This window comes from Mesoplodon mirus (assembly GCF_964341445.2).
Source record: "Mesoplodon mirus genome assembly, chromosome: 10".
NCBI lineage: Eukaryota > Metazoa > Chordata > Mammalia > Artiodactyla > Ziphiidae > Mesoplodon > Mesoplodon mirus.
In genome coordinates, this window is record NC_138986.1 from 19,951,132 (window position 1) to 19,965,280 (window position 14,149).

Below are 14,149 nucleotides of genomic sequence, written 5' to 3' on the forward strand. Positions count from 1 at the left end.
CATGGCAGTCAGACAAGATGCCAAAGAAGCAGAGGCTCAGTGAGGAGTCGACCGGATGAGGGAGATGCTGCCTGCTCAACAACAGAAAAAAAATGGTGCTCAGGGAGAAGCTCATGCTGGGAGATCAGAAATTCTCATTGCCACACCAAGGATCATCCCTTCCACGAGAGACACAAACCAGCCCTGCAGCCTTAAGCCATTTAATATGAAAGCATTTGCTTTCTCCTGCTAATGGCTACAAAGAAAAGTGTCTTGCCAATCTTCCTTAGAACTTTCTTTAAGGGCTACAAAATTTAAAGAGAGAGAGTATCCCCGTGAAATTTCTTTTCTAATGATGGAGCGCGGTTTGAAGCTGTCCAGGAAAGTCTTGTAAAATATTCCAAAAAAGGACACCCCAAAATGAAGGTGGCCTGGCTACAGCAGACATGTCTATTGGTATCAGCTCAGCACAACCGCACTCTTTTTTCTCACTGTTTCAGAAAGAATTTTGGCCAGAAGATTAATTTGCCCAGGAAGAGGCAGAAAGACAACAAACTAAGTTAAGATGATGCAAGAAAAGCCCTTAAAGAGCTTCATTTATACTAAATTGGTCCTGAGGAAGACGATGTTGCTTTAAAAGCCTTGCGAAGAGCCTCTTACCCTCGGGCAAGCTCATGGATGGAGATAATCACCCCCAGCTGACCTATAATCCCTAGTTTGGACTGAATCCACTCCGATATGTACAGCCAAATGGATTTAACTGAAATTCAGATTTGCTAAAAATAAAACGGCTAACGACCCAGAGCAAGTAACAGTCTCTAGATGATTCATCATAAAGACTAAACTTAGCTGGATTATCATGTCTGCTTGCCAGAGCAGTTGCTGTCTTGTTTTTGTGGATATGAAATTTCATCTTCCTCTAAAATGCTTGAAAATCAGCAATTCTGTGGAAAGCCACATGTATCTGGGAGACTGAATGATGGCTTTCTGAACAAAAACTGGCCCTCTAGCCAGAGGCTACTGCCGTGATTACAGCAAGCCATGCAGGGAGTAGATGTGATTGCTCAGCCATGCTGCACTGAGAAGGAAAAGCACCATTGCACTAACACACAAAATTCTATTACCCATCAGATGCATGACAGCACTTACTGACTTGCCACTGTGTGCAAAGACTCAATATGCTGGGACGGGAGGTCATACTATTGAAGACACAGCCCGTGCACTGAGGGAGCTCCTCCCATAATTAAAGGGACAAAAGAGTAGCTGTGAAAAGAGAACTATGTGTACCTGGAGGCTCTCTCTTACAATTTACCTGCTGGGTGTATTAGAACAAGCAGTAGAAATGGAATACTATTAGGATAATAATATTATTTTTTAATTAAAAAATTTATTGAGGTATAAGTGATGTATAACATCATATTAGTTTCAGGTATACAACATGATTCAGTATTTGTGTGTATTGCAAAATGATCACCACAATAAGTATAGTCAACATCCAACACAGTTATAAATTTTTTTGTAACTATGATGTGATGAAGACTTTTAAGAACTTCTATGAATATTTTTCTGTTTAAGAAATTATTCTTAAATGAGATGCTCTTTTGTAAATGGAAAAGCAAACAAATATTAGTTTCCACTTATCAGAAAAGATGACAGATATACTTACTGAGAGCTTGAAGTCTCGTGTGTTTGAGTTCCTCTTTACCTCCTTCTTCCTGCCCAATTTGCTTTGCTGGCTCTCCCTCAGCCCAAACAGGGTAGCAGCATCTATCAGGGTGCTCGGCAGAGCGTAGTCACTAAAATAATGCTCACGCTGGAGCTCGATGATAGAAACCTTAGGCAAGCAACATTTTAAAACACTATCACTCACAGAAGTGTTCTTCAAAACCATATACTGTTGATCTTTTGTTACTGGTCCCTCATGTTAACCTCCCAAAGTAAGGGGAAATGAACAGATTTGATGAGCAGGTGCTTCTACTAGAGATGAGAGGAGACCTCTCAGTTTGGTATGCTGCCATCCTATTAAATGAACATAGTACACCCTACCTGTACTCACTGACCCAGATCCTTCTTTCCAAGGATGACCATCCTCCATGGAAAAGTTCTGCTCTGCTGTTCAACCAAGGTTGAGACTGGCCAGCCCCCCAACTAACTTTCACAAGTAGTGAGCTGACATCTACAAAGTGGGGTGAAATACCTCTCTAAGATTCATGAGACAGAAACCTGGCGTAATGGGAAAAACAAAGCAAATGTTTTCTGAAGTTGTTTGTAAAAAAGCCAGGACTATTTTATATATTATCACTTCATTGTCAATTTCCATATGTGAAAGATGTTGGATACCATTTCAAAAATGCATTGAAATGGCTTTCCAAAGGAAGGGTCCACCTACTGCTTGGCTTAGGCTGACAACGTCTGAGGAGATATGTTCCGAATCAGGTACAATTCTCTTCCATTTTAGACAGATTTGTGTTTGGGATCCTATATAATCAGACTTTTACAAATTAACATTTCAAACCTAGTCATTTAGCAGGTAGTGGAAACCTAACTTAGTGGGAAAACACAGAGCTAGAAGATCAAATTGTATTTTCAGCTCTGCCAGTTACTCTATGACTAACAAATATTTATTGAGCTGACAAATAAAACTAGGACTGACCTTGGGCGAGACTAAGCTAATCTTTCTGAGCCTCAGTTGCCACATCTGTATGAAGGGGAGAGTAATATTTGCTTCACTATTTTATCTCTCAGGGCTGCTGTGAAGACAAATAGGAGGATATAGGAGAACACAGTGTCCTTCAGAGTAAAAGTTCCAACTAAGTTTTTCAGTATTTTTAGTATTGAAAAATGTGCTCTGCCTAACACAGGTAAAGGAAGCACTTTAGTCCACCCTAGCCCAATTTTTCCAATCTGACATGCTTCTAATGTAGTGAGGGGGAAATGCTGTTAAAAGATACTGAGCCCTTCCCTGAGAGCTCTGAATGATAAACCAAAGGCTATATGACCTTTCAGCCCTTACAAAGCATGAGGAAAGTCCATTTTATAAGGCAGAGGAAAGACAGTGTCACAAGTATATAAGTAATGATAGAATCTAAGGCCATCTTATTTTCAGTGGCACTGTGTGTTCTCTCTGCTTTAGCAAAGGCCTACCACTTATCAGTCTAATAGAGGAAGTGAATTATTCCCCAAAATTGAACTTTACATTGACATTTCCAGGAGGCTACAAAATGCACAAAGCAGAAAAACAAAAGAAGGAGCCTATTGTCTGAGGTGTTATGTCAACATAATTTACTGGAGGACTTACACCTTACACTCTCACCATCACCTTGACAATAACCAAGATACAGAACTATGTATCAGCCCTCTGTAGCTACCGTGTTTCCTGTCCTGTTTGGAAATGCCCAGCACAGTGCTGGGACATGGTAAGTGTTTGATTAAAACTCATCGATACTGAATCTAATGTGTCACACCACCCTCATGAACACTCTTCTTGTGTTGAATGTCCATTCTGAAAGATCAAATTTCATTGCTCATTCAAAGAAATTTTCACATACTGAAAATCTTCTGAGAATTTAATATGTCCAAAGGGCATGAAACCGATAGACTTGAACATAGACCTTATCTGTGTTATGGAAAGGAGAGCTGCAAACTGGATCATGCCATCACTCCTATGCATCAACCTCCTGCATCAGAACTCCTCCCCTGGTCATTCTGAATGACCAGGAAACAATGCAGCTGTCGTCCCTTCTTAGAGCCCAGAGGTCACAGTCCCAGACCACAATGCAGTACCATGAGTACCATGCAGTACTCAGTGACGACTGAGGATCTACTGTGCTGACAGCCCCAAATAGAGGAGGCAACACCGATATTTATAGCAGCACTATTTACAATAGCCAAGACATGGAAACAACCCAAGTGCCCACCAACAGACCATTGGTTTAAGAAAATGTGGTGTGTATATACATATATATATACCATATATTCATACAACAGAATATTACTCAGCCATTAAAAGAATGAAATATGCCATTTGTAGCAACATGGATGGACCTAAAGATTATCATACTAATATGTGATATAAGTCAGACAGAGAAAGACAAATATCAGATGATATCACTTATATGTATATCACCTACATTTCTCACTTAACTGTCTTTTTCCCAAGAAATGTCCATGTCTTTCATTTAGTTTAAAATGTTGGGTTTTTTAAACATATACTTTGATTTTATTTTGAGGTTTTGTTGTCTTGGTTAGTTGTATTTTAATTAGATGGCTTCTCTTATATTGATGATTTATGAAATGTCCATTCCTGTTTATACTATTGCCTTCTTTTAATTGGCATATACAGATTTTATTATTTTGAGTTTTGAGACTGATAATTAACATCATAACTGGATCTTCATAGAAAATTCCATGATAAACATCAAGATCTTGATCTTGATGTAAACAGAAGGGAGTGATCCCCCCAAATCCATCAAAACATCATAGATTTGGTAGAGTGAAGTATGAGAAAACTATTCAAATCTTGATAAATAAAACACCAAGATTCCACTGCACTGCAGCCAAGATTCATCAGCAGTGTACCGTGGGCACCGCGGGCCGAGCTGACATTAGATGACCTTTCTGACTGGCCATCTACAGCCCATAAGCATCCCTCAAGGTGTCAAATGAAGATTAATAAAAATCACTGAGAAAACAAGAAACAAAACTGACTACCACTTCGCAGTGTTTGCTAGCCTAAATAAATAAGACAATGACACAGGACAATTTTGTTGGTTGTGGATCAGTGCTGGTAAGTGGCGCTGAAACTGTAGTTCCCATGAATGTGTAGGCTGAGATGGGAATATGAACAAACCACCATCAGCGTTTGACAGGGTGGGGCAGTGGGGTCTGGCTTACAAACTCACGCCTTACCTCCAGTACTAGCACTATGTACTGCTATCCTGTTTCTGCAGTTTAGATTTTGATGGGCTTTAGAAAAAGACCACAGAAGATCCCCTCCCCAGGAGACATGAGAAGAGAGGATGGTGGCTCTGGGGATACTTCACAATTTTAACCTGGACTCCTGACCAGCCCTCCATGCTTCACTGACCTTTTTTTGTTTTTTTCCATTTTTCCCCTTTTGTTTTCCTGCTTATCTTCCTGATCCACTTATTTTATACCCTACTCTTGGGCTCCCTGTCCTTCCCTCCCTTTTGATTAACTGTTTCCTGAGCACCTACTATGTGCCAAACACAGTATTACATTCTGGGGCACAGAAAGGTACAAAAGACAAGTTCTCTGCCCTCAAAGGAGGCATAGTCAAGGGTAAATGCTATCTCCTTTAATCCTCACAAAACCCTGGGAAGCACTTATTATTTTCCCATTCATGAAGGAAGAAACTGGGAGTCAGAAAGGTTAGGGGATGTGCCCAAAGTAACACAGCCAGGGTGAGGCCCCCATGAAGTTGATCCAAGGGTCAGCTCCTGTGCTTCTCCACCAGCCCTCAGCCTCCTGGATTTCCCTCCTTACTCCACCCTCATTCTTCACTTAGTACTTCCCCAGTTCTACTATTCTAACTTCTAACAATTTCCCTTCTCTGTTCCCTTTGGAGAAGGCAGACAATTATTTTTAATTGATAAAAGTCCATTGGTTTTCAACCCAGTTTTTAAAAGCCCTGTGAAAAGAACAAGACTTGATGTTGGTCCAGCCTTCCACAGATGATCATGAAAACCAGACTTCAAAGGGACTTGGAGAAAATTTTACTGATTCCTTACAGAACTCCTGCCTAGTTCTCCTTTGGTCTGTCTGATCATTTTGAGGTTTATGGGTATGAGGATTGGACCCTGATTCATAGTTCAGTGCCTTCAGGTAGTTTCCCCAACCATTATTAAGAACTGAAATATGTTTCCCAAAGCAGAGCTGGCATATAAAAGGCCAGGAAAAGAAGCCAGGCAAAGAAAGGAGGGAGGGAGGGAAGGAGGGAGAGAGAGAAAGAGAGAGAAAGAAGGGAGGGAGACAGGGAGGAAGGGAAGAGGAAAAAAGAAAGAAGGAAAGAAAGTCTACCTTCCATGTAGAAAGAAGAATAGAATGCCTTCATTTGTATATTGTGAAAGTTTGCTGTTAACCAACCACAAGGTATCATTATTAAAATAACTTTCTACAAGAAAGCAAAGGGAAACAAAAGGAAGACCATGAATACTTTGACACCAAATTAAAGAAGCAAATAAATAAATATAAATAATAAAGTAAAATAAGATCAAGCTACCATTCCAGAGGAAGAAGACGAGAAATAAATAAATCTCTTCAAACCAAACTGTAGGAAAACAGTCTCGTTGGAAACAAACACGCCTACAACAGAATTGATCACTTAGGACAAGAGAAAAGAGCAGAAACCAGTAAATCAAACAAAGTATGAAACTGAATTGTAGGGTTAACGTTCACCTAATCAATACCTAACACCGCAGATTAACGAGGCCCTGGCAAGGGAGTCTAACTTTTTCATATCACCAACACCCAATGGGGGAGGATGTGAATATCAATCAAAACACGATAACAAGGGAAAGGAATCAATCACCTGCTTCTCAGTGTTAAATAAAGGTAGCTCACAGAAAGAGCTGGTGCCTGCCTACCACCTTCCTCAGTAAGAAAACAAGAAGGCATTAATAAGGGTTCATCTGTGAAAACTTTCTGTCAACAGTCACAAACCACACTATAAACAAGACTTTCTACCAGGATGGGAGTCTAGAGGTGTATTAAAAACAAACAACAAAGCTTTACCTCTGATTCAATCTGCAACTAAATAATGTCATAAATGGGATGCTTTTAATAGCAGATTGCAAAGTTTTCCCCTAATGCATAGTTTTTAAAAAATCATTACTTTTCTGGCAAGCACTCTAATCTGATTACATATCATTTAACTTACTTCTCTCTGGACTTGTAATTACATATATGAACAAATGCAAATCAATTTATTTCATAGCCATAATTAAACTATTTAAGACATTCAAAATTTTTAAGAATTTTGGTTCTGAAATATATATTTGGTTAACAGAATTTGCAGCAAATTATATATAGAGAGGAAGAATGTACTTTATCTCCATCAAACAATAGAATTACATCCATCTGTTATTTTTTAAATGGTGACAGCAAAATCAATTCTAAGGGCGTGAAAAGAAAATGAGATTCTGAATTTCTCACCGTACCTTCTAGTTCCCCTTGACACACTAATTAGTTTCCCACCCTCTTCTCTTATGCCTTACAGCATGTTTGCCTGGAGGAAAAATGAAACTGGCAAAACAGAAGAGAAGCAGTGGCTAATGAAAAGGACAAGAGAGAAGGGACAATTCCTTTGAATGGAGCCATTAGCTACATGCTGTTTTCAGGGCTCTGGGCCTCAATATTCTAACACTTTCAGTTGTTTTCAGAAATTCCTATGGAGAGTTACAGACTGTATAAAGCTCCATCCTGGATAGTTTGCTATCTGTACAATTAAGAATGGCATGCCCTTTCTGTATCATTTTTCAAGATTATTATTCCTCCTCTCTGAGACTCAAGAGAAGAGGCGTAATGAATACTGTCTCCTTACTACCATCATCCTGTCATGAAGTTCAGAAGAAAATCTTTTCAAAGTTTTGAATATCAAATGACAGCGAAAATCTCTGATAGCTTTGAAAAGCAATTATGTACAGTTTGTGATTGAATTTGATATTTTAAAACTTATATATGCTTTTCAATAAGGGGAACTATTTGAACACATATTTTTCGGGGATCCTTGATACAGAACAAAATTAGAATTGAGATTTCACTAAAAACTACCCAACCCTGGAAAGCATGTGACTGAATCCAGTGTCATCAACATCTGGCAACGTACTAACACATAAGAAATGTATCTGCCACTGTACTGTTTCAGGCACATTTCTACCCTACCATAACTTTTTATTCAAATGTCCTGTTATATGCCTGAGGAAAAATACAGCATATTTAAAAGGAAACAGCAAAAAACAAACAAACAAGGAAATGTCTTTCAGCTCTTTACTTTTATCTTTAGCTATATCTTCCAAAATTGATATGAGCTAATTGATTATGTTTTTCATTACAGCGTGGTCTAGGGTTATTTATGCCTATTAGAATTCTGAAAAGTTACAAATGGAATTAGCATTACCTAAGCTATGATTTTAAAATTTAGAGTAAAATAGCAAATTGACATTTGGGGCCAATGCTCGGGGAAAATCATCCTGTTGCTGTGGAAATGAGTATAGATGCAGACCTTAAATTTCTCTGTATTCAAAGGGCCAATTCTGACTTGAGGTGAATCTTATACACACACACACACACACACACACACACACCATTGAACTTGAGGAGACAAAGCACGAGGCTTTACCAAAAGAAAGTAATTTCCTGGCAGTAGTCCCTTACCTATTGTTACATTCAAAGATGGTTCCTACTAGTTGGCAAGGTTGGCGGGACCTTAGCATCCAATTCATTTCCTTAGGGAACACCTGCCTGGGGACAGTTCTGTCCACTTCATGGGCTTCTCCTGGGGTCTCCCCTGTATGGCTTGGTACCTTCTAATATTTGAGTGAATTTGGTGGTTCCAGGGCAAGCAGAGGAAACACCAAGAAAAGACTTGAACTTCTACAAAGACAGCTGATCATGCAGCCCTCCTTGTCAGCTTCTGATATTAATGGACATTTCATCTCTCTCTGCACCTCTAATTTCTGTCCACAAAATTTGAGGAGCATTCTTTCCCTATCAGAATGATGAGTACTTAAAATAAATTTCTGTCATATCTTAGAAACTGTTTGCTAAAATTAATGTCAGTAATAGATATTCAGCAGTTTAGTGAAGGCACCTGAGGCATATGAGCCTTTCAGGTAAAGGGCCCATAAAAGTGTCTTTCAAAGACGCATACATAGAGAATGGACTTGAGGACAAGGGGAGGGGGAAGGGAAGCTGGGACGAAGGGAGAGAGTGGCATGGACTAATATATACACTACCAAATGTAAAATAGCTAGCTAGTGGGAAGCAGCCGCATGGCACAGGGAGATCAGCTCGGTGCTTTGTGACCACCTAGAGGGGTGGGATAGGGAGGGTGGGAGGGAAGGAGACGCAAGAGGGAGGAGATATGGGGATGTATGTATATGTATAGCTGATTCACTTTGTTATAAAGCAGAAACTAACACACCATGGTAAAGCAATTATACTCCAATACAGATGTTTAAAAAAAGTGTATTTCAAATGTCCACATGAACTAATTACTATGAATGTGTGGATTTTATTCTGACTTGGAGTGTATAACAGTTATTTGTAGTGACCAGGGGTTCTGGTGTTTATAGTGTAAATTGCTTCTCTAGAACAAAAGAATTTGGGTTTCTTCTTAACCAGCAAAATCAATCCACAAGTGCTACCTTCTTGATAGCTGAAACACCCTGGCTTTCCAAAATGCTAGAAGTAGAAAATCCAATATCAAAATATTTTGATTTAGTTTTATTCTGCTTTTATTCAGTCCTTTCCTCTTTTGAGTCTTGATTAGCCTTTAGTTCCTGTTCTGCCTATCTCTGTCAAGAGAAGAGACAAACAACTAGAATAAAAATTGCTACTAAACTATATATTGAATTTTAACTCAGTATTTTCTTTCTTCATTTACTGACCAGGACTGTCAGAGCAAAAGATGGATTAGGATCTTTGTTTTGAGGTTATTTTGTCAAGTGGATGGAGATTTACTTTTTTCTAATTGTCCTTATGACTTGGAAAGCTGTACAGTGAGCAAGAGGTACAGGTTTCAAAGGTAACCATATTTTAAATATCCCATTTCCTATTTAATACTAGTTCAGAATATTTCAGATCAAAGGAACAGAATTGATCCAAAGTGCTTTAAGAAAGAAAGAAAAAAGGGCTTCCCTGGTGGTGCAGTGCTTGAGAGTCCGCCTGCCGATGCAGGGGACATGGGTTCGTGCCCCAGTCCGGGAGGTTCCCACATGCCGTGGAGCGGCTGGGCCCATGGGCCACGGCCGCTGAGCCTGCGTGTCTGGAGCCTGTGCTCCACAACGGGCGAGGCCACAACAGTGAGAGGCCCGCGTACCGCAAAAACTAACTAACTAAATAAATAAATAAATAAAAATTAAAAAAGATTTGGTCAGAAAAAAATTTTGGTCCCAAGCCAGGGTGCCCAGAGGTTCACCATGTCATCTGAACTTTTGCATTATTTTTCTGCAATTTTCTCCTGTTGGCTCCCCCAGGTAGCTATAGCAGTTGTTAAAGAAAAAAATTATCCTGACACTTGTTACAACAGTAAGGCAGACACAGGACTATTGCAATAGGCTATTGTTATAATAGGGACTATAACAATGAGGTTCTGCAGTAGGGGAGAGAGATTGAGCTCAACTCTGAATACAACAAGGAAAACTAAGGATTGATAGCCAAGAAGCAAGGTGAGGGGGTCAGTGGATGGAAAATTACTAAGAGGAAACATCAGCAGAAAGGGGGATTCTGCCTAAACCTACCTGAGAGGATTCTTGCTTAAGGCAGACCAGGGTGATCACATAACAACTGCGGGATGGTGACAGATGAGAAATTTGATTAGATATTGAGGGTGATCAAATAGTGAGGGTGAGGGATTCTCTCCTGATAACCTGAATTAGCAGGATTCTTGCTAAAACTGGGTCTTGAGGAGATGTTCAAGACAGGGTCTAGTTGGGCTCAGAGGAGTCTGTGTAGAGTCTGGTCAAGAAAAGAGTCTTTGTCCCAGTTCCAAACTCCCTGTCCTCAAGGGAGACCCAGTCATGGAAGAGAAGGAGTCCAAGTCCCAGCCTTCCCTGTGATGGTCAAGGGCACACTGACTGGACCATCCCAGGGCAAGTACTGCCCCCAGAAAATGAGGACACTCAAGTTAACTGAAAGCAGTCAGAGCCCACCTGAAGAACTGGAGTGGGGCCATTGTCACTCAAACTACACAGGGGATAGGTAAAGAAATTCAGGTAGTATTACAAGAAAGGAAGAGAAAAGATGCTGCTGGTCAGTAAACAACAGAAGTACTTGGCATCTCTCTGAGCACTGATGGCCTCGTAGCTCTCTCATAGGACAGTCAGTAGGACAGTGAGTGGTTAAACACCTCTGCATATAAAGTCCCTAACAGCATTTGGGTTATTTCACAGACACATGCAAATATTCAATTCCTTTCTATGCTCTTCCAGCAACTCATAAGTAATTGTGCATTTTTTAGAACTTTGGTCAAACTTAAACATACTGCCTATAATTTATGGAGCACAGGTTTCTCTGACCCCCAAATGTCCCCAAACTGGTATATTAGCATAGTATTAACTGACTGCACTAAGGGACAATGTAAGGCAGAGCACATTCATTCCTTAGGTCTTCCTGACAACCAAATTCCCCTTTTCTCTGTAGCAGTCATGAATGTCTTAAGATGATCATGCTAGGGATGAAACATACACAAAGACTGCCCCTCTACAATAGGATCCTGTCACTTCTGCTTTTCTCAGTCACCTTTCACAAGTCTGCATTGCCCCTGTTCACAGAGAACTTTACTCCTAGAAACTCCCCTAAAGGCTCATAAGCACTAAGGGAATACTGGAAACATAATGGAGGTCATTGCATACTTTTAGCTGCAGCTTGTGACATTATGAGAAACCCAATACCTGTATTTTGCAGACGGACTAGTTAGTATACAGTGGAGTATCTTAATCTGTTTGCAATTCACTGGGTTTCCTACACGTAAGGATTGGTGTCTTTCAACAATTCGGATAAATTTTCATTCACTATCCCTTAGCTATTGCCTCTTCCACTTTGTTTCTATTACTTATCCCTGAAATTATATATAAGGTATGCATTATATATGTATATGTGTGTATATATATATATCTTACCACGCCTATAATCCATAAGCACACATAATATATGTATATATATATCACTGTTATCCTCCATAAGCATAGTAGTTATTCTGCTTTTCATAATTTGCTTCATTTTGTCTTTTTGGATCTATATTCTCTATTTTTTCAGTTTTTATTTTTCTGTAAATGAATGAGCAGGGCTCTGTTCCAAACCTTTATTTACAAAAACAGGCAATGGGGTTTTGGAACTGGATAGAGGTTGCACAACACTGCATATGCATTAAATACCACTGAATTATTCACTTTAAAATGGTTCGTTTTGTGACATGTGAATTTCACCTCAATATATTCTTTTTAAAAAGCACATAGGCAGTTGTTGGGATTTGGCTCACAAGCAGTAGTTTTCTGACACGTGACCAAGATCAACCTTCAATTCTTCGCTTAAACGTATTCCAGGCAACCCTAATTTGCAGTTATGTAACATCTACCTGCATACTTATGACAGGTCACTCACTACCCCACAAGGTACTTTTTTTTCACTTATGGACAGACCCTGATCCTATCTGGAGGGTTTTTTCATATACAAAATCTCCCTCCCTATGCCTTCAATCCACAGAAAGTTTACTTATGATTGTCTGCTTCACTAAAGGGACTCCATGCCAGGTTGATTTAAAGGATGAGTTCACTCTACCTGGAGAAGTACTGAAGGGGGGCATGCTTATATGCTAAGCACCAGGCAAAGAGAAACTGAATCCCTTAGTTAAATATACTCGACAGGATGGACTGACTTCTCACATACACACACATCCATCATCAGCAGATTTTTATTAGATGGACGATACCTAGGGTTGGCTCAAAGGAAAGTGGTGACCATTAGCAAGCACTCCTCCACAGGGGAGCGGAGGCACCCCTGGCTGTGGAGGTGGGTACTTATGATATTGAGGGTCAGGGTCTCCGGCTTAACTTTGGCTACCCAGGAAGCTCTTCCCCTTGCCACTCAGTATGACCAGTGCTGGCATGAAAGGGTCTGCAGTGAGCTAGTTCAACTTGTCTAGCAGTTCTTCCAGTTCCGGCCGAGCTTTGAACCTTCCTTTGAAGTCTTCTTCAGTGTGTTCGCTCCCTCACTGACAGTCTGACTCCTTCAGGAAGATTGCTTTGGATTATTTCCAAGAAAATCTCTGCAAATGTAGTGCTCCAACCGCTGATCTGAACCACTCGCCCACGGGTGGTAAGAACTGAGTCCAGGAGCATTTTGCTGCCTTGGTCCTGCAACTGCAACACCTCCACCGTTTTGGTGGGCATCGCATAACTTTCCTCGACTTTAATGGAGAGATGGTAGCAGAGGTTGTGAATATACTGGGCATAACTCTCTGCCAGGGCCATATCATAGGCAGTCAGGTGAATGTTTCAAACCCCATATTCATCATCTGTCCCCAAATTAATGTGTCTCACTTCCACTTTTCCCCTCTTCTTCCTGGGCTGAACAGGAAACAAAAGAGAAAGAAACTCTTGTGCTTTAACTAGGTGCTTGTATCTTCCAATGCCACGCGTGGGCTGTGACCTGTAGTGCTGACTGATGCTCAGCAGAATGCCACCTGCAGAACAGAGGGGATTCTCTCCTGAGGTTCTGAACCTCAAGAGGGAAAAGGCTTGCTTAAAAATGGTGTCGTTCCTCAGACACAGCGCCTTTCCCAGAGCTCCATTCATCCTTTGCTGCCCCACAGCCTGTAATTGTGCCAGCTGAAGATCGGCCCAAGAAGCCGCGACCGCCGGGCATCAGAAAAACTCTATTTTTTCAGTTTTATCTTCCAGTTCACAGAGTTTCTTTCTCTTCAGCTCTATCTAACATGACATTTAATCCATCCATAGGATTTTTAATTTTTTTGTACATTTTAAATTTCTAAAAGTTCTATTTGATTCTTTTTCCTATTTGTTAGGGAGTTTTTTTTAATAGTCGTCTGCTCGAATTTTCAAGCTTATTTTGAATTGATTTAGACATATTCCATTTCATATTCAATTTATGATAATCCCAAAGTCCCTATGGGTCTGTTCTAGTGTCTCTTGTCCCACCTGTTCTCATGGGACTGACTTCGCATGCTTTGTGATTTTTGACTATCGGCAGCTCACTTTCCTTGGAATTTTTTTCTGTAAAAACACTTCAAGGGCTGGGTTGAAGTTAAGTTTCTCCAAAGGTAAATTATATTTGCTTGCGTCACTAGCTTGGGATCACTTCCAAACAAGGAACACTTTAAATTTGCTGCTTGAGGTTTTTCAGACCACATAGATAGAATAAATCCAGCCCACACATATTCACAAGGGCTGAATTTAGTTACACAGTCTCA

General features: G+C 40.2%; 1 pseudogene across 1 annotated transcript; it reads right to left on the bottom strand.

The window, feature by feature from the left end:
* Positions 1-12,844: 12,844 nt before the first annotated feature.
* LOC309811134 (large ribosomal subunit protein mL48-like) lies at positions 12,845-13,532 on the bottom strand (annotated as a pseudogene). Its single transcript has one exon. The product of its transcript is annotated as a large ribosomal subunit protein mL48-like (transcript).
* Between the last annotated feature and the right edge of the window lie 617 nt (positions 13,533-14,149).